This window comes from Mustela nigripes, chromosome 4 (genome assembly GCF_022355385.1).
Source record: "Mustela nigripes isolate SB6536 chromosome 4, MUSNIG.SB6536, whole genome shotgun sequence".
Lineage (NCBI taxonomy): Eukaryota > Metazoa > Chordata > Mammalia > Carnivora > Mustelidae > Mustela > Mustela nigripes.
Genome location: NC_081560.1, coordinates 14,045,784 through 14,069,797, shown reverse-complemented (window position 1 = coordinate 14,069,797; position 24,014 = coordinate 14,045,784). Strand labels below are relative to the sequence as shown.

Below are 24,014 nucleotides of genomic sequence, written 5' to 3'. Positions count from 1 at the left end.
TTTTCTTTAATATTGTGATTGCTCTGCACCTATCCTGACGCCAGCCTCTATAAACACTGCTGAATGTAGATCAGAAAATTAAAGCCGATTAAGAACTATTTATATGATCTCTGTGCCAAAGTGGATTAGACTCTCCGATAGTACTTTCAGCAGGGAGTAAAGTTTTAATGAAGCGACTTCAATGCATTTATTAGAAACAGGCATTGCCAGACTCCAGGCATGGAACGCTATCGTTCAGAGAGGCAAAGACTTTTTTTTAGAAGATTTTATTCATTTGGGGTGCCTGGGTGGCTCAGTGGGTTAAAGCCTCTGCCTTTGGCTCAGGTCATGATCCCAGGGTCCTGGGATCGAGCCCCGAATCGGGCGCTCTGCTCAGCGGGGAGCCTGCTTCCTCCTCTCTCTCTGCCTGTCTCTCTGCCTACTTGTGATCTCTGTCTGTCAAATAAATAAATAAAAATCTTAAAAAAAAAAAAGATTTTATTCTTTTATTTGAGTGAAAGAGTTGAGAATGAAACAGAGAGAGTGGGGGGAGGGGCGGAGAGAGGCCAAGCAGGCTCCCCGTTGAGCAGGGAGCCCAATACAGGACTCATCTCAGGACTCTGGAATCCTGACCTGAGCAGAAGGCAGCTGCTTAATAGACTGAGCCACCCAGGTGCCCAAGGAGCAAAGAATTTTTAATTATTCCCACTTGTTCAGTATTTATGGTTCTTGTTTGAAATTACACATTCAAATTCTTTTAATTTTTTTAGTATTAATGTTCAGTTGGCCAGCATATAGTCCCTCACAAGTTTCTGTTATAGCGTTCAACAATTCATTAGTTGCAAAAAACACTCTGTGCTCATCCCAACATACACATTCAAATTTTATTTTTTTAAAGATTTTATTTAAATATTTGACAGAGAGAGATCACAAGTAGGCAGAGCAGCAGGCAGAGAGAGAGGAGGAAGCAGGCTCCCCGCTGAGCAGAGAGCCCGATGTGGGGCTCGATCTCAGGACCCTGGGATCATGACCTGAGCTGAAGGCAGAGGCTTTAACCAACTGAGCCACCCAGGTGCCCCTACACATTCAAATTTTAACACTATAATATACTGTTCTGGATTTTCATAAAGAGATTTTTATTGATTTATTTTAGTTTTAGGTCTATAGCCATTCATTCTTTCATTCATTCAATACTTATGCAGTGACCACAGTGGGTGCTGGCATGTTTTAGAAGCTCGACAGAATGCAGTAAATACATGAGTAATACAACAGACTCATCTCTACCAGACATCCCTGCCCTCAGGGAACTGACATTCTTCCTCAGAACCAGTGAAATGTTAACAGAATTGATCAGCCTCTGACTTAGAGATTTGAAAATGAAATGTTACATTTAAGTTGGAAAAAATGATAAAACATCTTTGATATGGAAGCCCAGTCAGGTTTATAACAACAACTGAGACAGTTCTATATATCATATCAACCAAGTGTTAACTGCTGTAAAAAAGTCAGTTCAAGCCCCACTTTCACAACATGGGGACTTCAAAAACAATTAAAAGTAACAATTTTTATTAATCTTGGGAATTAATTAAGATCATTAGACCAGAATCACAATTTAGTTGATCATCATGGGCTGTCTTTTACATGCCTACCTCATCTTTGACTCCTATCACTATTTATAAAGAATTTACACTTTCACTCTTCTTCGTCATGGCATGATTTAATATTTTTACAACCTACTCAGTATCCTCCTCACAAAAAAATAATGCAAGTTGGAACAAAGCCCATAAGGCAGAATTTACCACCTGCAACAATTAAAACAAATATTTTAATAGCAATAAATCTGTCTAGAACAGAAAGTCCCAGCGGTTAGAACAGAGGTGATTACAGAAGCCGTGGTTAGAACATTTTTTATGAAGAAGAAAAAAAGGGGGGGTGTGTGGAGAGGATGACCACTAAACTGTGCCCGGAACCCACAGAGCAGCCCCTGCTGTGGGCCCCCCAGGGAGATGAAGAGCAGGAAGGGGGTGAACGGAAGGACTGCCAGGAAACACACAGAAGGAACGTGCTGGCTAGCAACAAGTGTGGGCAGTAGCGTGGGCGTCTGACCTTGACAGTGATGTACCCTCGTTCTCATTCATACTTCGGTCAGCCGGCAGGGCTCCTGAGCTCAAGGCCAGATGCCCCTCTCTGCGCAGCTGCCCCGACATCTTCTGCTCCTTGTTGTAAGACTAAACCAGGAAGATGAGGGCTAGGGGGCCCCTGGGGACCGAGGTCTGTCGGGCCATCTGTGGGAGGGTTCCGGGGGCTGAGGAGCCCCTCCTGCCCGTGCTCCAAGAGAGAGAGACCCCAGCCGGGTGCACACAGGTTGGCAAGGATTGCCATTTGAATTCTTGTCTTTGCTTCAGGTGAGTCTTCCCTGTCCTCCTACTGCAATGGCAGTTAGTAACTGAAGAAGTCTGTTTAAACATTGTTTACTGCCAGCAAACTGTCTGGCTTAGGGTGAAGCCCATTCATAAAGGGTGTTTAAAAGCTGGTTGATGGCTGGTTTGGAGATCTTAAGTGTCAGTGTAGTAGAGAAGCTGTGAGATACATAGCCAACAATGCTAATGACACCAACGGCCAGAATGTGGGTTCCCCTCCACTGTCTTATCCGACCCTCAGAGCTAAGATGAGATCTGCTCATCCCCTCAGTGAGGTCAGATTTCATACCATGTAAAATGGGGGGAGAATTTTTGTTTTTAATCTGCTAACCGCCTTCCACTATTCCATACATAAAGTAAAAAGAAAAATTAAGTGATAAACTGTATGGTATTGAGTAGGGTAAAATGGTGACTTAAAGAAGTCGCGGATCCATAAGGGGCAAGACAGCCCGAATTCATCCAAAGGGTGAGCTGTGCACTGAGCCTGAACTTGCAAAATTTTAGAGAGAAAGTGCTAGAGACACGGCCTTCCTTGGTGAAGGGAGCAGGAACGGAAGCACAGGGATGGGGATCAGGCCAGCTGTGTGCAGAGGAGCAAAACTGACTCCGGGCAGAATGATCTAGTCTAGCCCCGAGTACCAAACCCGGCAAGGGCTGAATCCTGGCTCCTTTCCATAGAAGGAAGAGAAATGAACACCATGATCATATTAATCAATTAGTCTCCTGTTTCCAACAGCAATTCCCAGAGCGAATTAGTTACTTCGTTAAGTAGGAGATTCTCCCTTGATTTAGGTCATTAATGAATATTACTAAGTAAAACCTGATTTGCATTTCCAAAACTTGTGCATTTCATACCCTTGACAGGCCTGAGGGCCTGGGAAAGAAGTGCTAGACGTGAACTTGAGGTCCCAGACCCGCGGTCACCTACCCTCCATCCACCAGGCTCCTCCCCCTCGGAGCCCTCTCACGGAACTGTCCCTAAAGGCCAGATGCTTTAGCCTTCTGCCTCTCTCAATCTTAAAACAAACACTGGGATAAATGCTGTTGTCTTGACTGGATTTATGCTGTGTCTAATTTTAGTTTTATTGTACCCAAACGACTGACGAGGGTTGAACTACTTTTATCTGATGGGAGCTGGTGCATCAGACAGACAGATGCTTGCTCTTACCATTACTGACCTGATGGATTCTGACTAATGTACGGAATGAGACAGGGTTTATTTCCTCCAAAAACACATCCTGTTCAATGACTGTATCAACATTTAGAAAGGTCTAGTTATTGTCCAAAATATCAGCTAACCACTGAGAGACGTGTGGCCAAAGCCTCTGGCCTCAGAGTATGGACAGGTTTTGATACAGGACACACAACTTCGTGCAAACACTAGAAGTGAGAGAGAGCCTGACCAGTTAGGTGGGGTTGACTTGAGTTTTCTGGAAGGAGCTTTGGGGTGGGTCTGCAAATGAGTGACACAAACTGGCAAAGGTTTCTAGTCCTGGGGACAAAGTGTGGCAAGTCAACTTTCAAAGAAGACTCCAAGTGGTGGGCTCTCTCCAGCAATGCCCGACTAGATGGATACTGTAATGTCCTCCTAACTGGTTCTTCTGCGCCAGTTCTTTTCCCGAAGCCCTGCCCCACTGAATCACTCCCACACAGTAACACAGTCCCCTGATCAGGACAACCCAGTACACACTGCTATGTTACCATAGGGTTCTCAGCTAACTCCACCCATCCCTGTGGATTCCTCTGGAGCAAAGGTCAGCAAACTCTTTCTGTGAAGGGACAGATAACAAGTATTTTCAGCTTGGTAGACTGCGTCTGACAATTAGAGTTCACCCTTGAACAACATGGGTTAGAACTCTACTGGTCTACTTACACACGGAGTTTAAATTTTTATTTATCTGTTTATTTAAAGATTTTATTTATGGGGGGGGGAGGGAGGAAGAGGAGCAGAGGCAGAGGGAGAAGCAGACTCCCCACTGAGCAGGGAGCCTGACTTGGGGTTTGATGGCAGGACCCTGAGACCATGACCTGGGCTAAAACCAAGAATCGGCCACTTAACCGGCTAAGCCCCCAGGTGTCCCTACATGGATTTTTTTTATAGTACAGTACAGCAAATGTATTTTCTCTTCCTTATGATTTTCTTAACAACATTTTCTTTTCTCTTGCTGACTTGAATGTTAAGAATACAGTATATAACACATCTTAAATATACACAATATAGGTTAATTGATTATTTACTGGTAAGGCTTCTGGTCAACGTGGGCTATTCGTTGTTAAGGTTTGGGAAGTCAAATGTTATACACAGATTTCCAACCATGCACAGGGTTGGTGCTCCTAATGCCTGCATTATTCAAAGGTCAACTGTGCTCGTTTTGGCCAGCGTAGCACCTAGTGAGCAGTGGATGAGGCTGGCCTGCAACAGTCTGCTGACCCCTCCTCAAGAATCGTAAGGTTCAACCATGCTGAGCTCTCTGCCGTTCCCACTCCAGGCTCTCCAGACTAAAGACTGGTCTCCTTACCCGGAGCACCCTCACACTCACTGATTGTCAAGGTCAATGTCCTACGGCGTCTTCCGTTCACCTTGTAGGCCCGTGCCTCATAACACCTTTCTTGCCGTGCCCGTCAGCTCCTTCATCAGACATCTGTCGGCTGCCCACTGGGCACCAAACACTTGCTAAGTGTTGAGTATACAAAGTGACTGTGTGTGAACGTTACAATCTAGCAGAGGCAAGGACAAGAAGCAATCTAGTAGGTGACAAGAAGTCGCCTGATTCTTCCTTCAAGAGAAGGTGAAGCTCCCCTTCCTCTGACGTGCCACGAGACACCACAGGCCTGTGTTTACACCCCGCCTCACACAGGAGGTACTCAAAAAACACCTCTAAAACGGAATTAAGGTAAACAGAAATCGACAGTGCCTTCTGTCCCACCTGACCCAGGAGTTCATGTTGCAGAACCTTAATGTTTCTCGGTGTGTAAAATAATCGTGTCAAGGTGAGGACAGACTTCTAAAGGACAGGGGTGTAAAAGACGTAGGAAACAAACAGGAGCTGGAAGCTGACCTGCTTTTCTTTTTTACAAATATCTTAACAATAGCAGCAACCTTGACCATCCTTCTTGCCAGGTGAGGTGACTTTCCATCCGGCAATGACGATGATTACACTAGAGAAACGGGGCTACTGTGAGTCCATTAGAAGGGAACAAACAGCACATGCCTGCAGGTCCTGATCTCTAACTTACACCTCCTACTGAACCACCTTCACGGGGCACTGCTGGTCATCAATGTGCTCTACCCGACGGGAAGAAAATTCCAGGAGAGCTTACAAAACCTCGCTAGAAGCATTAGCAAATCCTAACCCTTTCATTATTTGTCATTCGGCGAGTGCTAATATTTCTTTTTGTGTTCCTACTGAAGCTTGAAATTAACATGGCTTTTTGTTTATTTCTTCATTTCTGCGTCCTTGTCAGCTCAGCTCAGGAACCCAGTTTGTTAGGTGGCTGCTGCAGAGCCAGATAAAAAAGCCTAAAGACACTCCCACACTGACTAGTTAAAGGCTCTGCGTGAAAATACATTTGTTTTTTTTAACCTCTCAGAAGTAGAACATTTACCTTAAAATAAAATACTTAACACCTAGAATGCCTTTATTAAGAATCATTTCGATGCGGACACTGGGCTTTCTCATCCCTGAAGGCAGAAAGGGTGTGGGGCAAAGCTTCCTGCAGATCACAACAAAGGAGTGGGGGGGGGGGGATATGAGAAGGTGGGGAAGCAAGGGTGAATCCAGAATTTTCTACAGGTGAACCCTTCTCCGAAGAATGGCCCTCCACCCCCCCCAAAGACTCCTGCGGCAGATTTCAACGGATGTCTAACATTTTCAAACCACTCTGCCCTAGGACTGCTTGTGGCAGACCCCATGAAGCTGGCTCGCCATTCCCTCTCCTGAGGACCAGCCTCCAGCCGGTCCTGATTTATACCCCAGCTTTGCTGGTGCCCAAACAGCTCATCAGGCAGCAGGTGTGGGGCCTTGGGAAAAAAAGTTCCCCCACCCCGACCCGGGCACGGCACTTTGAAGGAGAAGTGGCCACAAACTCTGACACTAGGTACCTAATGCTGAATTTATGTCACTGACTTAAAATGCTGCCCCACAAGATGCCTAGAGTGTTGAGGGCAAGCTGTTTTAAGAGGGTGTTTATGAGGCGAGAGATGTTTTTTAAAGTACAGACCATGACAGACATGGGTTATCTCGAATATCCCCAGGAACAGAATTATCCGGGGCTGTATCCTAAACAGGCTTGAAGAAATGCCTCGAATGTGGAGAATCACTTTAACTTCATGTTAAGATCAGCTGACTGTCTTCGGAAGATAGAATCCTTTTCACGTTTGTGGGCATGTGTAGGCTTCGATGCGCTTCCTGAATGTCCCAACCAGGACAAGAGGGCCTGGCCCTTCTGTTTTGGATCACAGCCACCTGACAATTCAGCGGATGTCCCTCCAAGCTTTGTCTGACAAAGCTTGGAAGGCGGCCTGACAGCAGTTCCGGTGACCCTCTGAAGCTTGCTTCCACGGGCTATGTCTCCAGTCCGTCATGGGGCCTGGGGGCCCTGTTACACCCCAGGGCCGCTGCCTTACACGGCACCCCCACCCCAGTGTGCCTGCCTGTGAATCTCCCGTGCAGAATATCACGATGCTATATCCATCCTTCCTCTTGGCTGCTACTGACTCACTAGATGATAAAGTCACTCTTCCATCTCTATTTTGGGTAGACTTTGCACTTTGGGGGAGCTGGTAACACACCTTTCCTAATATAAACGTGCAGACGAGGCCATTAGATGCGGCTCTCTGATGGAGCCTCGAAGCTTCAATTGGGTCAATGTCTTGGCCACCACGTCACATCACCAACATGAAAAAGGAAATTTGCAAAGTTCTCTCTGGCTTTAGCTTTTAAGCTTTCTCTTCCTCAGCTTGTTTCTGCGTTAGAAGCATGCTGCCATCCCAAATGAGGACTGTGGACAGGCTAGAGGTGAACGAGGGAGGTGGGAGGGAGCAATCTTGCTTTCCAGTTGTCTTTATTAAAAGCTGATCTTGAAACTTCATGGTGAGTTTTCAGAACACCAGGCACCTCTATAAATAAACAGAAGCACATATCCACTTCCTCGGCCAAGACTCTGGATTACCTGCCGGTCCACACTCCGAGGCCTGGGAGCTCTACCCTCCTAGGACTGAAAGGCCTGAAGTTCTTTGCGCTGGAACCTCCTGGTATCTCTCTATCCCATGACCCAGGGCCCGTTTCCAGGACAGTCTCTCCGTGGACCTGAGTTGCCCCAGGCCACGGTGGCTTGGCTTGAGTCGGCTCTACTCTTCCCAGCTTGACAATCACAGAGGCATTATTCATGTCTGGTTTCTTCCCTTAATATGCTGCCTCTGTTAGCAGCACACTCTTAGGATGGATCCTGGGCCATGCTGGGGCTCGGCTCTCGGTCAGGAACCGAGCCGGCTGTCCTCCAGCTTCCGCCCTGTGTGTGGGGCGGACTGCGGGCTACACTGCTTCCTCCCTAAGGGAAACGCCCTCACTGCCAAGGACCTGTAACATTCATGGCATTCCAGATGCTTCTAATTCAGTCCAACTTGCCAACCCGGGCTCATCCTTCCTTAGAACCAACATACGTTCATTCATTCACTCATTCACTCATTCGTGAGCATCCCCGGAGGGACCTACAGTGAGTTGAACACAGTGCTCGGTACCAGAGATCTAAGTGGGGGAAGGGCTGGCCAGACCTGCAAGCATGTGGGTGCAGTGGCGTGTCAGATGAGGGCCTGGGGCTCCAAAGAGGGAAACATCGATTCTGCTTCCTGCAGGGCCCAAGGGAAGGCTTCCCTGGGCCCCCTGGGCTGTGTACCTGCCCTGCCCCTCCTCTGGGTCCTTCTCGGGGGCTGGGTAGTAGTGACCAGGCTCTGTGCCCCCCCCCCCCCAACCATGAGTGAAGAGCTCCTGAGACCAGGAACACTTGTTGCTCTGGTCCGCGCTCTCTGTTGCAAATGGCTGGTCCACAGTGCGGGCTCTGTGCGTGTTAATTATCGATCTGAACGCACCCAATGGTAAATCTCGGAATCAGCGTTAACAGCAAATGTGCCGAACACAGAACACTTAATGTTACTGAAGAATTTCTGTTTTAATTTAACAAAGGGCAAGAGTAGTTTATTACCCCCACTTTCTGTCTCCCTCCCCCACCCACGCCTCGAGTCTACTGCCAGGCATCCCTCACCAGCCCCTGGGGAAACACTGGTCTCCTGGACCCTTAAACTCGCAAACCTCAAGCAGTGAGGGGGGAGTGTCTGATAACTAGTCCCTCCTGCCCTAAACTAAACAAAATTCTCGCTAAAACTGCTCACCTTTGTGTTCGATAATGTTCTGAGACAGTTTTGGAGCCCGCGGAGGAGTGAGAGGGCAGGAGAATAATGCAGATACGGGATGAAAGAGAGGCTCCCACAGAGAGGGCGAAGATCTCTGGGGAGAAGGAGGCCTCGCGTCCTTCCAGCCAGGCTCTGGAAAGCGGAGTCTGAGCACATCCCAGAGTAAGTCTGCCCTTGTTCCTGAGCACCTCCGACCTTCTGTAACATGCTGGCAAGGTCGGCAAACAGACGGCCTATGAGGCCTGGAAGGAGAAGTGTCGCGGGCCACCATGTTTGCAGATGCGCGTGCACAGACACACACACGCACGTTGTGTACACACACACACGTGCACTGCCGCTCACTGCCCCCGAAGTCTGGCCAGACCCAGCCTGTTGAGGTCCTGCTCCTTCCTGACCATGTGAACCTGGTGCTGATGACTCGTTGATGCCTGAGATGCCCCCACCTCGCCTTCTCTGGGCTCTGCAGGCTCCTCGCACTCCTGACCACCGTCCTTCTCAGTTTCTCTCCTGGCGGCTTCCACTAACCAGGAAGGACTGTCAGGTACACGATCACTTGACCTCTGAATGTCAGCAGCAGCCGAGGGGCCACCAGGCACTGGAAGACACAGAAAGGTCTGCAAGAGCTGGCTTCGTACTGTCACCTCTTGGGTCCAACTCCGATATTCAGGGCTGGGAGGTGGAAGCTGATGGCTTGCGTCTGGTTCTCTCCCAAGGGCTTTACTGGGGGCTCTGATCCCAGTTACAGGTAAACATCTCAGAGGGCTGGTCTCCTATTTACTTTCTACTGCGGCTTACACTTTTAGCATCAAATGCTTCCCTGCATAATGTGGTAGGGGATAATATTTGTGTATCAATTGTATATCTCTGGTGACTACTATTTTTAACATCAGAGATGAATTCCCATGTAAAATTACTTTCCCTCTTACCACCTCCCACTCAACCAACATCCGGACGGCAAACTTAAAATTACTAACGTTCATTACAAGGAGAATTCTGCCTATGTGTATATATTTAATGCTACCAGTACAGAACCTAGGAAAAAAAAGTGAAGAGGACCATTAACTCTGAAGACTTTGGGGTACTTTCAACAGTTTATATGTACTAAAATATATTGCAATTTCATTTCTAGTTTGATTAAGAGCTCGTATCTTCTGGTACCACTGCCAAGTCAAACCCTAATATTCCCAAGGCATATGAAGAAAAATTCTCCAAATGAAAACGTTCCTAATTATCAGTTGGCGACCCAGAGCAAGAGCTAAAGACTGACCTTGCTGTAGCTTGGAGGGGCCTGCTGAGCACGATGAATGCCGTGGTTGCCTCCCCGACAGGCCCACTCTGCTCTGGGGGGAGTCTGACCAAACCAGACATACACAATCAGACAGAAGGGGTTCGCCTTTTGTTGGTATTAATGGGACGGCCTAATTCAATGACCACAAGGAAGTTCACGGGCAAAAGAAAACCTGGAAGTTCTCACCATTATGATTTAGCTAGTTTAAGTGCGTCCTATCGAAGTTACTTATGGTACGTACTCTCCTGTGAGAGAGAATCGGCTTGCTATCCGATTTGGAATGAAAATAATTATTTCCCGTGAAATAGCCCAGAACTGTCTTCATACCACATCATTTATACGCAGCAGCTAAACCAGTGAAGTCACCTAGTACTCTGCCCGCTGCAGGGGAGTGGCTCCGAGGGCTTTCTCACCTAGCCAGTCCAGATGGCTTTCCTCCCCGGACAGAACTGCCCGCCTCGGCCTGTCACCAGCTTCCCGCTGGCCCGAGGGTAATAGCTGACCTCACATTTAATCATGTGGCTCAGAACTTCAAAATGACGGCTTGGATGTTGCCAGACAAGAGTCAAGACTAATTGGGGTCTAGAGATTCCTGACTCTGAAATTAGAAAAAAAGGAGGAGGAGGAGGACAGAGTCCAGAGAAATGTGCTAGTCACCCTGGGAGACAGAGTGTCCCTGACAGGGACAGGGACTGCGACAGCAGAGGGGCACACGGGGCCCAATGCCAGGTACCCAAGGACCAGGGAAGAGCAGAGGCGACAGATTTTAAAGAGACAGCAGGCAAGAGCTCGGGAAGGAGCGGTGCCTGGAGCAGCTCCACAGCACCACAGGACACCTGCTGGCCGGCACGAAGGAGCAAGGACCACATCAGCCCATGGTCCACTTGTCAGAGAACGGCTGTCTGTGTTGTGCGTCATGAGTACTGGACTCAGAGTCAGGCATCTGGTCCCGCTCACAGCACGGGGGAGGGGCACCCAGCAGGCCCCTGACCAGTCAGGCTTCTGAACCTGGCCAGTCTGCCTCAGGGGCCTTGAAATGGCTCCTCCTCAGCACTGGGCCCCGGGCCTGGACCGTGTATGTGTTTGACATAAGGGTGTCAAGCAGGATCTGCCCCAGAGGAGACGCGATGAGGTCACTTCCAAGATCGCCTTTGGTGTCCTAACGCTGGGATTCTGCAGAAAAGGCCCGCCTCAGACCAAAAGAACACTCCCCTCCTTGTCACCCTGGCCTGGTCCTGGCTCCACAAGGGGTTGGCCGCACAGCCTAGCTGACACGTCCCTGTAGTTGCGGAGTTCCTATTGTGCAAACATCTGGCGCTGGTGCGGATAAACCCAGCATCTGACGACATGGCGGCTGCTGGTGATTTAGCACTCAGATGCGCCCTTTACCATTATCGCTAATGAACTTCAGTGTTCGTGTCTGGGGAGGGAGCGTGGACGAACGCACGTCCTCCTCCTACACAATAAGCCTATGACCGGACAGCGGCGGAGTCACCGAGGCCTGCTCGTTTGAGGTTTTGAGGGTTTTTTCCTCCCCACCAGTATTATGCTACGTGGAGTCACTGACACTCTGACCTGGCATGACCGTATACAATACAATTTCTGCGCAAGAAACTGGACTAACATGGAAGCCCGGTGCTGGATGAGCTGGCGGGGGCCGGGGTGGCTGGCCGGACTCCCTCCTGGCTCTGTGTCCAGCGAGGCAGCTTCTCAGTTTCCACATGTGTAAGTGGGGATGAAACGGAGCTGTTCTGATGATTAAACGAAATAGTATACACGACCGGACTCTGTAAATGATCAAATTACATATTAAAAATAAATAATGAATTAAGAACTGCGTCTTATGAAACGAATCCAGAGATTCTTTAGAAATAAACTATGAGGTACAACTTCTCCTTTCAGGGAAGGTACTGACTCTATTAGGACCAGACTGTATGAAAAGGGAAATTAAAAAAAAATATTTCTATATTCAAAAATAAAATTTGTGGAAAGTTAAAAGACTTTAATGCACCAATGGGTATATCTGCATACAGCCAGTTACTACTTTCTAATTAATTATTTATTTTTAAAGAGTTTATTTATTAGAGAGAGTGATAACACATGAGCCTATGCACGGGCCCATGCAGGGGGAGGGGAAGGGGGGGGAGAGAATTCCAAGGCAGCTCCCTGCTGGGTGCAGAGCCTGATGCAGGGCTCGATCTCACTACCCTGAGATCATGACCTGAGCCGAAACCAGGAGTCAGACGCTTTACCAACTGAGCTACCGAGGGGCCCCTGCTGTTGTTGTTGTTTTAATATTGTATATATTTATTTGACAGAGACACAGAGCACAAGCAGAGGGAGAAGCATGCCCCAATGTGGGGCCTGATCCCAGGACCCTGGGACCACAACCATAGCTGAAGGCAGATGCCCAATGACTGAAACACCCAGGCATCTGGTTTTCTTTTTTTTTTTGAAGTTTCAATAAGCCAGTGCTCAAAGAAATGACCAATCTGATTGACCAATTTCTGATGAGTACCTGAAACAGTATTCTCTTTTTAGTAGAGATATACAAATTTAGCGGTGGTTGGAGCTCATTTATTTGGCATCAACAATTAGGAGAACATAATCCAGAATTTGGAGGTAAACTCCAAAAGGCCTCTAAGCACCACAAACAGAGGTCCTAAAGTCCACACACGAACCTCACTTGCCCTGGCCGTGGAGATGCCTCCTCCAGGAAGAGCCTGCTTCACCCAACACCGTTCTGCACAGAGCCGGCTGTGTCCCCGCATCCGAGACACGCACAGCGATCCTACTGAGGTGTGTAGCACGGGTGCTCCCCCTTCCCCCAGACTGCAGTCCTGAACATTCAGCAGAACTTCAGCCCCATCTCTCAAACTGGGGGTTGGGGGGCAGTCGAAGCCACATGGGAGTAACTGTATTTTTATTAGCTTCAACAGAAAATACAAAATGCCAAAAAAGCTATGGCACCCACATAATGTTTTTTCAATATACTAATCAAAATAGCATCTATGTGCATCAGAAAAGAAAGCTGTGTGCATATGTACTAAACACAACTCAGCCTACACACATTATGTGGACAGAGCACACAGAAATTCTCCTCTGTGTATGATAAATGCCTGGGCAGGGAGGCAGGGACTAGGGGTTTAAGCTCCTAAAATTCCAGAAGTTATTGACATGCTCAGGGTCACATGTTCAGCCCGAAGCCAGACACCAGGTCCTCTGGCTCGTGTGCACTATTTCTTCAGGACCTCTAACAAGTTTGGTGACTTGACCCTGCAGTCCTGAGCAGGTTGGGACATCGCATTGCTGGGGGGAGGGGAGGATAGCACCCTGACAGCAGGAAGCACAGACGGCTGAACCCTGAGACCACAAGGCCAACTGCTCTGGGGAAACATGACAGGTCTGGAGGCAGAATGACCCAGCTCTGTACCTTCATGGCTATGGGATTACCGCAATACCCTTAACCTCTCTGAGACTGTCTCCCCACTGGCAAAACAGGCAAAATAGTTAGCTACAAGAGTTGGCGGAAGAGAGATGATGTGTGTGTGTTTATAGTTCCTGGCATATAATAGGCACTTAATAAACAGCAGCTCTAGTTATTAAGAATTCAATGAACAGAGATAACAAGAGCCTTTTTACTTTGGAGCAAAGAGAATTAAGCATCTAACTAGAATGCATACATTGCATCTCTACAGAGAGCACATTTTGGCATACGTAATGATAACCCTGAGGGGTTAAGAAAAGGCTCAGTGGGGGCGCCTGGGTAGCTCAGTGGGTTAAAGCCTCTGCCTTCAGCTAAGGTCATGATCCCAGGGTCCTGGGATTGAGCCCCACATCCGGCTCTCTGCTCGGCCGGGAGCCTGCTTCCCCTTCTCTCTCTCTGCCTACCTGTAATCTCTCTTTCTCTCTGTCAAATAAATAAATAAAATCTTAAAAAACAAAAACAAAAACAAAAACAAAAAAAAGAAAAGAAAAGGCTCGGTGGGGAGACGACACCCCTTGGCAGAAGTGTGTGTTTGGGAATCAGCCACGTCTGGTTCAAATCCCAGCAGCTACTTACTACTAGCTTTGTGGTACTTGTCAGCTGCTTTCTTGAGATTCAATGTTTTCATCTACTAGGTAGGAATAGGAAGGGTTGTCAAGAGAATTAAATGTAGGCCTGTGGCCACCAGCAGGTGGATCGCTAAAGCCCAGGGTCGCTCCCCCTTCGTCCTCTAATCTCTGTCACAAGGCAGTGGGGGCTAAGGTGTCTTCTGGTCAGATTTCTGTCTAGAAAAGGGGTGTTGAAATGGATAAGTTTGGTGTTGAAATGGATAAGTTTCAGTCACTTTCGGTCACATGGGATATTCTTTATCCTCCAATATTGTGACTCATGACTATTTCTAAAAATATCTGCATTCAACAGAGTATTAAAATACAGTATTCAGCATGTAGTAGGCACTCAATAAAGAGTGCTGCAAATTGAAGACATGAAAAGGGTGATAATCCAATTCTAAGAATGAGCAAATTCTACATGCACGAAGCGTATAGTCTTTCTGTGGAGTAATTCTAAACTGAGGTAAAGTCTGGAATTGAAAAAGCAGGAACACACTTTTTCCCCTCCTCTTTAGTAAGTAACCAAAAACAGTTAAATTTAAATATTCTCCATTCCTCACCACTTTGGGTTTCCTAGGTCTTCTGACCTGGCTGAAATACACCACTGTATTTCAAGTTAGCAGCACTGCGTCTCATCTTCCTGGCTCATGAAACAGCCGTGTTCGGTTAGACCTGTCCCCTACAGCTCTCCACAGTCATGGGCCACGCTGCCAGAGACACGTGTGCTCCCACGCTGCACAAGACACAAGGTTATGTGGCTGAGGCTCTGTCACCCGGCCCAGTGAGGAACATCTCCATCTCCGCCACAAAGACGATGGGGCCTGACGGCCACACAGCCCAGCCACACTCAGCTCAGAGCTCCAGACAGCACCCCCGCGCAGGGAAGGACCAAAGGGATTACTGAGGGATGGCTCTTGCCCCGGCATAGGACCACCTCCCGTCTGTGGAGCCACATGGGAGCTCCGTTCTGGTCTGTCTGGGTCTCAAAGGGCCACCTGTCCCAGTCCAGTGGCCTGGACGAGCCTACTCTCACCTGCTGGCCTGGTGGCATCTGTGGTCACAGCAGAACAGAGACAGACCGAAAGGCCTGAGAGGTGGGGGAGGCGTGTCCACTTTGGTTTGGTGGAGAGATGTCAGACAAGTCATGGAAGGGGGAGGGTGAGGACTGTGGGGTCGGGGCGGGGGCGTGGAGTGGAGGGTAACCCTCCCATGACAACCCCGGGGGGAGGTGACGGAATCACCTGGTGGGGGGCACTGCTGCAGCCACATGAGAAATTCCCCACAGAACGGCTGAGTGACGGTATTTATCGGCCTCTGATGGTAGCTACAGTATAAAAATTCACAGGTTCATCCCATTTTATACGGCCGGCCATGCTGACAGGCGTTTTCTCCTCCTAGCTGCTCCTGAACACACCGCTGCCTGTGGCTGCTAGGTTCGCCATTTTGTCAAGATAACAAAACGCCTGTCTATAGCTCAGCGCCTGAACTCCACTCACAAACACCATCTCCATGAAAACCTAATAAAAAAGCAATAAAAGTGAAATACAGTTTATTAATATTCATACTGTCTCCCACTGCCGGCAGCCGCATGTGTGCGACCATTAAGGAGGAGGCTGCTTGCAGCCTGGCTTCCGGCCAACAGCGGTCCTCGGCATCAAAGTGACCATCACAGTGGGCAGCCCCAACACGGACGGAAGAGCTGAAATATAACCTCACAGCCTCGGAGAGATCCGGGGCATCTTCCGTCCCCCGCTAGCTGGGGGACCATGGGGGACCGTGGGGGACTCTCCACGCCACCTCCTGGGGCCGCCTAACCATGCAAGGGGGCCGATAATGCCAACGCAATTGGCATCAGTGCGACAAGGGAGGACACGCGTCTGTGTCCATGAAACGGAAACGGATATGTTTGAGCCAGAGGACATTAAAAAGTTTCCTAAGAGGCCAGAGAAAAGCGAAGAACCAGAAGCCATTGGAGCTGTTTGACATAAACCAGCACAAACTTCCAGGAAAAGAAAGAACACGCTCAAGAGAAAAACTTAGGGAAGGGAGACTTACGAGTCACAAAGCATACCCTGCAAAAGATGTTTTGGACAAATTACCCAGAATTATGGAAGAGCATGCCTGGGGAATAAAATGGCTACAGAAACAGAGTTTAATGAACTCTTAGCCCCGCTTAATACAGCTTTGCTGGGATCACAGCGACTTCTCGTTCTCCTTGAGCCAAAGGGCCTCCTGTGTTCATCCCGGCGCACCGCCCTGCGTTTAGTGGGTGTCTGAGAAATGCTTCCTGGATGAAGGGGAAAGAGAAGGAACGACAGACCGAGATTTGGAGAAGAGTGGACATGTGACTGGTTACGACTTGGGAGAACTGGCCAGAAGGGGTGAGTATATCACCGAGTAACAGATGCCAAGGCAAGGAGAGGGTCCCTGGAAAGTCAGTGATAATGTCATGTTTGTTGAACTTTGCTTTTCTTGATAGCAGTGGGGAGAGAAGTCAGTGTGTAAACCCGCACATGGGGATACGTCCATTTCTTTCTCACCTAAAGGCCCGTGAGAATGAAATACCACTATCCACGTGGAATCCAGGGGTTGGGGGTGGGGGTGCAGGAGTCTTTATCGATTAAGGAGGACAGTGGATGAAAGACCAAAGAAAACCCAGGTCCTCTGCACTTCCCCTACTCGGCAGCGCAAAGAAAGTGTGCGATACCCGGGGACCTCGAGAGGGGGTCCCACACGGAGACTGAAGGGAGCCCCCGAGCTCCCTGGAGTCAACCCTCCACGGATGACATGCGGTCGCAGCCTTTGCCTCTTCAGACAGGCTCCACTTCCTCGGCGCTGCCCCGTCCCAGAACGTGCGCGCTTTGCTTCGTTGGGCCGTTCCCGAGCCGGCCCGAGTGTCCCCAGGCAGGGACCACAAAGCTGAGGCACAGGACGGCTTAGCAACCTGCCCACGGACACGGAGTTGGGAAATGGCAGCGCTGGGGCTTCATTTCAGGGCTGCCAACTCAAAAATCAGCTCTACTGTATACTTTAGGAATACTAAAATACCACCAACAAAGGTCTTTTTCTCCCAGGCCAGGCCTGCCCCCTTTATAAGACAGAGCGAGAGAGGGAGAGGGAGGAAAACAGAGGGAGAGAGAAAAAAGGGAGAGAGAGAAAGAGAGAAAAACAGAGAGAGAGATGGGGAGAGACACTCCCCACCCCCACCACGGAGGCTCTGGGAACTCCTGGCTCACTGGGCAGATGGCGCCTGGCCTTCAGGTAACATCCTGTTCATTAGGGCAACACCAACTCCATTGTCACACGCCAGGCGCCGGGGGAGGGTGGTGTGGTGGGCAAAGACAGCTACAATAAAGCCGTTTCTTCCCAAGTCAATGAAAAAAAAAGAGAAAACCCCCAATTTACTTCAGTGTTTCAACCTAGCACCAGAAAAGTATAAATCATCCTCAAAATTCTGCTTCTGTAAGGATTTTTAAATCCACTCCTATCGCTACCACACAAATACAGCTCAGAACTACTCCTCTCCTAGCTGGCATTTTTAACAAGTCTAGGTCCCAGGTACAAACACACCCAAAAGGGCCTAATCCTCCGTCCACAGTACAAGCTCATCCCATCGCAAATTCTCAGCCTGCAAAAGTTCTTTTCTTCTTTTTAAATATTTGATTGAGTGATGTGAAATCCACAGGACGTCAAATGAACCGAAGCACACCATTCAGTGGCATCGAGTAACCTCACAACATTATGCCACCATCACCTCTCTCTAGTTCTGGAACATTCCCATGGCTCAGAGGTAAAACCCCTTCCCCGGCAGCTGCGCCTCTCTCCCCTACCTCCCCCAGCCCCTGGAAACTGGCAATCTGCATCTGGATAAATTCGCCTATTCTGGACATGTCACAGACAAGAACTCCAACACCACACGTCACGTCCGGCTTCTTCAGCCCATCTCAGACGCACCTCTGCTCCTCCACGAGCAGCGCACGTCCGTACGGCTGAGCCTGGAACAACACGGGTTCGAACTGCATGGCTCCACTTTCGTGGGATTTTTTTCAATAAAGTACAGCACTGCAGATGTGTTTTCTCTTCCTTACGATTTGCTTAACAACATTTTCTTTGGTCTAGTTTACTTTATCGTAAGTATACAGTACACAACACTGGTAACACACAAATTACTCAGTGGCTGTTTATGTTATTGGTCAGTCAGGCTTTGGACAACAGCAGGCTTTTGTTGTTTAGAGGAAGAGGGAGAGAGAGAATCCCAAGCAGACTCCACGCCCAGTGTGGACCCTGACCTGGGGTTGATCTCAAGACCCCGAGATCATGACCTGCACCAAAATCAAGAGTAGGATGTTCAACTGGCTGAGCCCCCAGGTGCCCCAATAGTAGGCTTTTAGTAGTTAAGTTTTCGGGAAGCTGAAAGTTAGATGGGGATTTTTGGCTACAAGGGGTGGTCAGTGCCCCTAACCACACAGTTTGAAGCGTCAGTTGTGTTCTCCTCCTTTCTATGGCTGAATGACACTCTGTTGTAGAGAGGGACCACAATTTGTTCACACATTCTCCCACTGCTGGACATCTGGGCTGTTGCCACCTTTTGGCTATTTGAATAATGCAGCTGCGAACATAAGGTACCACTTATCTGTTTGAGTCCCTGCTTGCAATTCAGATGCATACCTCCAAGTGGAACTGCGGGGATCGTACAGAAATTCTACTTTCTGAGGAATCTCCAAGTTGTTTTCCACATTAGCTGCACTATTTTGCATTCCCATAGGCAGCGTATGAAGGTTCCAGAAAGAGCTCTTTTAAACACACCCAAATTATTAAAAAAAAATTCCTGAAATGATTTTCATTAATGCTGACCTTTGCAGCTCATGAAAAGCTTAGGGGATTTATAGAACAGCTTTCCTTTAACAGGCCTTGTGAAATCGCTAATCCTCAACTCCCCCAAACAAGTATGGAGAATATGTTAATCGCTAGAACGGACACCCAGGACATTCACAGTCTAGCTGTTTGGCCAAGACTAACACACAGGTCAAATTATAAAACGAATGGAAGTCCAAAAGTTCCCTCACATGCAAGAACGCAGGCATAAAGTTATGTATTTCAAACACAACGAGAATTTACAACGGACGAGGGAGAGATGCGTGGAGAGCAGAGTGGCCCGGGGAAGCCGAACGGGGAAATCAGACATGAGGAGGTCCTTGAAGAACTGTTATAACAAATAAGAAAACCAGTAACTGCGCAGGGCACTCAGCCCCACAGAGCACCTCGATCGGCTCCAACCACCTGCCTCACCGACGGGGCCACCGAGCTCCGGGAACACGGGGTAGCCGGGATGGAGAGCGCCCTGTTCAGGAGACACGACGGGCTGGGACTCCTAGCCTCTCTCGCCAGCTCTGGGCGCTATTGCATTTCCTGAGGATGGCAGGGGGCACATCTCCTGCAGCAGAGCCCCCCTCCTACCTGCTAGGAAAGTCAGTGCTGTCATGTTTTGTTAGAAATGTTCAATTTCTGTGGCAAAACCAACCCAGCAATCTGCATGCTGTGCAGGCAAAATTGGAAGTATTTAAGTGCAGTGAGTCTTGCTTGCTAGATGGGAAGACGGATAACATGAGTATGTGCAAAGTGCCTCCTGCCTCCTCTGTGGTACCCGGGAGAATGTGACCACAGCTGAGCCGCATGAGCCCTCCTGCCACAGCAGGAAGGGAGAGTCAGTGCCGGGGAAGGTCTACGGAGATCAGGTGCAGCCGGGGGTGGAGCTGGGCCCGGGGGTGGGGGCAGCACCTGACCCTTCCCATCAGTGGGCTGCAGACATCCTCCTCATTCTTGGGCCTAAGCTCTTGGGGCCAAGGCAGACCCAGGCCTGGGTGCACAGTGGGGTGACGGGGTGGGGCATGGCCCCTGCCATCTGGCCTCTGACCTGGACGTGTTCCTTTGACGGTGGGTGCAGACACTGCCCTGTCTGGGGGCGTCAAGGACACCATGTTCCACCATCACCAGGACCAGAGGGAGCAACGAACAAAACCCAAACATCATGCGAGTCTGCAGTGTCTGTGCGGAACCAAGCACTCCGCTAGGGAGGCCCAGCGTGACAGGGTAAGGACTTGGGGCTCCTTGGCCCTCTCCAGAGGACAGGCCGTCTGTCTGGACAAAGGGAAGGAGGACAGACAGGAGACGGCTCCCCTCAAACTATTCCTGAGGCCTACCCCAGCCCCCCGGCCTGCCTAGAGCAGCTCGAGGCCGTCCCGCGCCATCCCTTGGGGTTCCAGGATGCAAGCCTGGAGGTCCTCAGCACCCCTGGCTTTCTGCAGCGGGGCAGGAATCGTCTGGACAGAGTAGGACATACAGGCTGCCCTCGTGGGCTGGTCACTGACACGTGGGCAGCCCCAAGAGAGGCATGAACCACACAGTGAGACGGCGATGCTCGTGCTGTCTGAGCTACCTTCAGAATTATGATGATGGTCACACAATGCCACGCTCCTGGGCCGCTCAGAAAACATGAATGACCATCAGAAACCAGAGGCCTGGGCAGACACAAACTATCACTTGCGCTCACAGAGAGACTCCGGTTCACTTGGCACTTCGGCTAATTTCTCTGGAGCCTCCCATTCCTGAGGTTGTCACCCAAACGTGTGTGCCCATAAGAGATGTTCTTTCCGAGGAAGTCACAGTCCCCTCCTCAGAGCCAAGGGCAGCGTCCCCTTGGCGTCTGCGGTGACTTCCTTGCTGAATGGAGCTTATAAAGCAAAGCAATGAGATGCAAATATGTGCCTTTCTATACAAACCATGACGCAGAATATGAACATGACAAGTTGGGAGAAAACTTTAAATGGCACATTTCTGAGAAAATCTATCTTCAAGCTCACAGTTTCGGTCGGTGCCAGCAGAAACCATACTTGGATCTGCATGGCCTCCAACCCAGAGTCGCACTTGAGTACGTTTCTTACGGGGGTGACCCTGACACGGGACAGGAAGGCAATCAACCAGTGACATTCAGAAAGCTAAAAGGGTCGACCCCTTCCAAGCATGTGACGCCCAGACCCGTTCCCATCACTATGGGTATGTCCACCTGGCTTACCTCGGGAGTACCCTGGGAACACAGGGAGAGGGGAGGGAAAAAAAGGAAGAGAAAGAAGAAAGTGAGAATCAACAACCGAGCCAGGCAGCCCTGACACTTGAAGAGACTTTCACGGTCCCCAAGGCCTTTATGGAATATTGCGCGACCCAGACGCTAAGGAAATGGCTAAGACTCGTCCCGCGTCACACGGCGGGTGGGATGCTGGGACCCAGGTGCCTGACCCCTGTCACCTCCCTAGGTTGAGCCAGTGTTGGTGAGTGGTTTCAGCTCACCATGAAACTGCCTGGAACGCCAGCCCTGCTTCCTCCAGAGGCTTGAAGAGCCAGGCTCTGGCCCCAGGAGGTGCAGCTTCCTTGAAGATCAAATGGACGGATGGCTAACTAGATGCATTACATTAAACCCAAATGTCTTGAGGAAGGAGCGATCACTTCTGGTCGTGGCAGATCTGGCCCTTGAGTTTCACAAGGAGAGCAGAGTGGGGTCGGGTTCGGGGGCCCAGTGTCCGGGTGGGACGGAGGGCAGGGGAGTTCTCCTAAGTGAAGGCGACAGTGTGGGCTCCTGGCAGGCGCTGAGGCCTCATGGGGTGAGGGGAGGGCTGGGGCCCTTAAAATAGGCATTTGAATCCCAGGTTAGGACCTGGGATATGGGAGCTTAAGTGGGGAACAGAGGAAGAGCACAGAATTAAGGAAGGAGATTTGGGGAGCATCTTCCGAGAAAGAAAAGGGAACACTTAAGGGCGAGCGAGGATACCCCAAAGCTGCCGGAACTAATGCAGAGAGAGCAGCAGAGCAGCACAACAGGGACAAGGCAATCAGGCACGGTGTGGCCGTGAGCTCCCGTCTCCAAACTGAAGGACCTCTCGCTGCCAGGACGGCCAGAGCAAAAGGCACAGTGACACGGCGTTCACATGCTGGTGACCCTCTTGCTTCTTCCAAAGGAGGAAGGGAAACGCTCCTGTCAGTGGGGAGGGAGAGGAAGGAACGTGGCTCTGTGCCCAGCATGTGGCCTTGGGCCCTGGCCCAGTTACTGGGGGGCATGACCCATGTCCTGCTGTCAGAACTGGCCTCGTCATGCCTGGGAGGGCTGCCGGGGACAGGGGCCCCTCTCCAAGGTCCGTCACTGAGACGCAGAAGAGATAACCACCCACTGCACCCAAGATGGCATGTGGGCACCCGCTCTTTGTGAGGGACAAAAGAACCTTCCGGCAAAACCTGCTACTTCTCTGTAATATGCATGAAAATCTCCTCAGATGGGCGGCCTGCCATTGGGGAAAAACTGGTTTGGGGAAAATGGTTTGTTTCAAACATGGGTGAGCTGGCCACAGCCACAATGGTGGGACAGCCAAGGGCAGGACCCTGCAGGCATAATAAAGCTGGGGGACCAAACTCCACAAAGTCTTCTCTTCTTTTTGGATTTTGACACTTCAGAAGGATCAGAAGAAACAGTGTGTCATTTCTCTGTTCCTGGAGGTCACTGTCCTTATGTGTTAGAGGACAGGTCGTGACCTACACACAGAGCAGCACGTGGAATGAAGAGCCAGCGTGAGAGAGGCTTCCGTCCCCGGCCGCTGTTTACTCCCCAGAGTCGTTTCCATGGGTCCCCCCATCCGGCCATTTCCAGAAATGACTGTTACCCTGTTCACCATCCTGTCACAGGATGAACAAATTTATCTCTTTTGCCCCAACGTACCACAACACAACAAAAACAGGAAGAAAAACCAGGCAAGATAAGGTTTAAGGGTTTAATGTTATCAACAATTTCCTTAGAGGTCTTTAAGGATAAACAGATTTAAAATTTTTATTTCAAACATTTTTATTTAATTTCTTGATGCGAGACCTCTGTGTTTTAGTCCACGTATGGGTTTGCGGCACGATATCCATCCACAACCAGGACGCGGAGCTGTCCCATCTCCCCGAGGCCGCCCTGCTGCTGTTCAGGGCGAATATTCCATGTTCACAAGTGAGAACAGCAGAGCTCAGGGCCAGGTCTATTTATATCCTGGGGGGTCACGCTTACTGCATTTTCATTTGCTAAGAGAAGTTCCAACTGACAAAAAGAAGAGCTAGAACTCCTTCACTGGAGGTCAGCAGACGACAACGAAGGGACACCAATAGCTCGTCCCTTGCGTTCTGGCCAAAAAACTTTGAATTTCCAGTCCACCTTTACATAAACAAGGTTGTGAGCTAGACAGTACACGTCCCCAGTCACGTGAAGCAGGTCCAAAAGGGGCTGAAATAGGGGGATCCCACAGGCAAGTCTACCTGCTGCCACTGCGCTGGCACACCCAACACACCCACACCAGTGCACACGCACACAGCACACACTCACATATTCAATACGCACAGAGCACACACTCATATATTCAACACACACTCACACATCTAACATGTATATACAATTCCACTCATAGCAACACACATCCATACCCACACACACAACAATACTCATGTACAATATACACACCAAACACATTCTATACCCACAAACTCACACCAACACACTCATACATCCAATATCCACACACGCCAACACCAATACACACTCCATGTCTAACACATGTACAATACACACTTACACATACCAACACACCGGCACCAGCACCCATACTCACAAATACCAAACACACATTTCAACAGACACACTCACACCGAAACTCACACATCCAATGCACACATACCAGACACACATTCAATACACACCAACACACAGTCACATATCCAACACCCACACCAAAACATACTCACACGT

At 49.5% G+C, this 24,014-nt stretch overlaps 1 protein-coding gene and 1 long non-coding RNA gene across 5 annotated transcripts in view; one reads left to right on the top strand and one right to left on the bottom strand.

The window, feature by feature from the left end:
* Window positions 1-24,014, bottom strand: part of HIPK2 (homeodomain interacting protein kinase 2) — a 177,423-nt gene that overhangs the window by 86,716 nt on the left and 66,693 nt on the right. The gene's annotated exons all lie outside the window — the stretch shown is intronic.
* On the top strand, window positions 15,980-18,232 carry LOC132014908 (uncharacterized). The gene is made up of 3 exons (XR_009403484.1): window positions 15,980-16,575; window positions 17,880-17,984; window positions 18,092-18,232. It is a non-coding gene; the product is annotated as an uncharacterized LOC132014908 (long non-coding RNA).